A 2,673-nucleotide genomic window follows, 5' to 3' on the forward strand; every position below is an offset into this window, starting at 1 on the left:
TAATTTGTTTTGCATACTTAATTAAATTTAATTTAAGTATTGGGCAACTCAATTCACTCATATTTCTATTACTTACCATTTTGCCATTATTTAATTTTGCAATTAATAGAATTAAATTCAGTCTTTGTGAAGACATTACTCTATACTTACAATTTTATTACTTGTTGACAACTATTGACCTGCTGTAAAATGTAGCAGTAATTTTGGTCTATTTCTGCACTTAAGGAGCTTGTTTTCTAGATATTTTAGCATTACTTATTGCATTTTCGGTATTTCATAGTTAGTATTAGATATTAGTAAAATAAGTTTTTTTAACACAATTTGAGAGTGTTTGTGACCTATTAGGTTGACATAGGCTTTAGATAGTTCTAATGTGCTTATTTTAGTGTGTAGGATGATGACTTATAGGCCCAATGGACATAAGAACATGGGGCAAGTGATGCACAAGCTTCCTGAGCCATCAAATCATGAAACAAACCAAAGAAAGAACAAAACACGTGTTATGTCGCGCCATAAGCCCTGCATGGGGCGACATAGACTTGACGTGGTGCCCAAGTATTCCAAAGTTATTTTTGTTCACACAATCAAGTTTATACGAAGATCTAGGACATGTCAAAGACCTAATTTAGGCTACCAACACTCCTATAAATAACACTGTAGGCGTTTGATGTAACTAAGTCATTTTAGACGCCCTCAAAAACCCTCATAGTTTAGGAGTAGGATTTAGATTAGGTTCCATTATTTTTCATAAACTATTTATTCTTCTCTCTTGGAATCAATTTCGATCCAAGAGCTATTTTATAATATTGAAGTTATATATTTTATTCTCTTTCGCAAGCGACAATATTCTTTATTCCAATCGAGAGATACATTTTTCCGTTTTCAATCGAGATCAAATCAAGATTATTCTAATATCTTCTCTCTTTCGTTTCATTCGCGTTATCTACATTTTTAATTCAAATGAGTTTGAGATTATGAATATCTTGAATGGCTAAATCCCTTAGGGGAGTTTAACGAGTGGATGGGGATGTGAGTAACTGAGGATTTAGGGCTTTCTGATAGGATTAGTTGGTTCAAATTATATGTTCCTAAACCCTAGGCTTGACAACCCTAGGAAGTAACCATAGGTCAAACGAGGTCGGGAGATAAATTTTACCGAGTAAATCGTAATTTATCCTGGTTAAGAAAGTAAGGTTAGGAGATAAGCACTTATCAACCAACTAATTAATTAGTTAGAATCTAGGAGGTAATAATTGTTTAAGTAATAGCTAATCCACCGTAAAACCCTAATTCGAAGTTAATTACAACTTCTGAAATGATATAATCTTCCTGATTGGTTTTATCGATTTAGTCATTTGTTTATTTTATTGTTTATTTATTTTAGTTTTTTAATTTTTCATATTCAACCCTTTTATAATTTATCGTAATATGAAATTTAATTACTACTATTTAGACTTATTATTGTAAAGAGATTTTCCACAGATCTAATCCATCTCCCTTGAGTATAATCCTCGAAATACTTCCCTGTGTTTCGTTGTACACAATACTATATTACAAATTGACTTATATACTTGCTAACACCGCTGCTTTAATTTCTTATATTTTGGTGTAGTATTTTCAAAACAAACGTTTGCACGTTTGGTAGCGGTCAAGTTGTTCGTGCCATTGCTAAGGAGGTTTCAACATTAAGTCTAGAAAATATCTTTACAATTAATAAGATAAATAGGAAGTTTAAAGACTAGACATGATATTTTTATTTTTTATTTTTAATTTTTGTTTAATTTCTTTTTAATTTGTAGGTCGTTTATGACTCGAAGCTCCAGCACCCCAATCAAGCCATATCCAGATTCGGAGTAATTACTCAGGCACAATTGTTAGCTGATGAATACTAATCCACCCATGGCAATTAATTTACCACTGGAGAATCCATTGTTTGACGATCTACAAGAACAACAAGCGAATATCTAAGAAGAAGTCTTAATGGATCAAAGGATGTTGTGTGAATATGCCCTACCAACACTAGATGCGGAGCAAGGTAGTATCGAAAGGCCGACTATCAATTCCAATAATTTTGAGATAAAGACGACCACTATTCAGATGATCCAAAACACGCTGCAATTCAAAGGAAACATAGTGGAAAACTTGAATAAGCACTTGAAGCTGTTCTTACAATTATGCAACACATTTAAATACAACAGAGTATCTGATGATGACATGCGTCTCCGATTATTCCCGTTTTCTTTGAGTGAAAATGTAGCCGATTGGTTAGATTCACTAGAGCCAGGTTCCATTACCATATGGGATGATTTATTGGAAAATTTTCTTCATAAAATTTTCTCGATTAGTAGAACTATTCAGCTTAGGCGAGAAATCCCCGAGTTTAAGCAATATGAAGGTGAATCCCTGTACGAGGCGTGGGAACGCTTCAAGTCAATGCCCAAGAAGTGCCCATACCGTGGACTATAAGTATGGTTCTAGATTCAATTTTCTATATCAGTGTTGACGGTAATACCAAATCCAACCTATATGAATCAGTCGGAGGATCTATTATGTTCCACACATATGAATGAGCCTACAAATCATAGATGACATGGCTGTGAATTCGTACATGTGGCCTAACGAGAGATTTATGTACAAATCAAAGCCTTCAATGGTAAAAGCTATAAGCGTAGA

At 33.6% G+C, this 2,673-nt stretch overlaps 1 non-coding gene across 1 annotated transcript; it reads right to left on the bottom strand.

Annotated features, from left to right (window-relative positions):
• Positions 1-2,356: 2,356 nt before the first annotated feature.
• LOC121203852 (small nucleolar RNA R71) lies at positions 2,357-2,462 on the bottom strand. Its single transcript, XR_005898787.1, has one exon. It is a non-coding gene; the product is annotated as a small nucleolar RNA R71 (small nucleolar RNA).
• Between the last annotated feature and the right edge of the window lie 211 nt (positions 2,463-2,673).

This window comes from Gossypium hirsutum, chromosome A07 (genome assembly GCF_007990345.1).
Source record: "Gossypium hirsutum isolate 1008001.06 chromosome A07, Gossypium_hirsutum_v2.1, whole genome shotgun sequence".
In the NCBI taxonomy this organism is placed as follows: domain Eukaryota; kingdom Viridiplantae; phylum Streptophyta; class Magnoliopsida; order Malvales; family Malvaceae; genus Gossypium; species Gossypium hirsutum.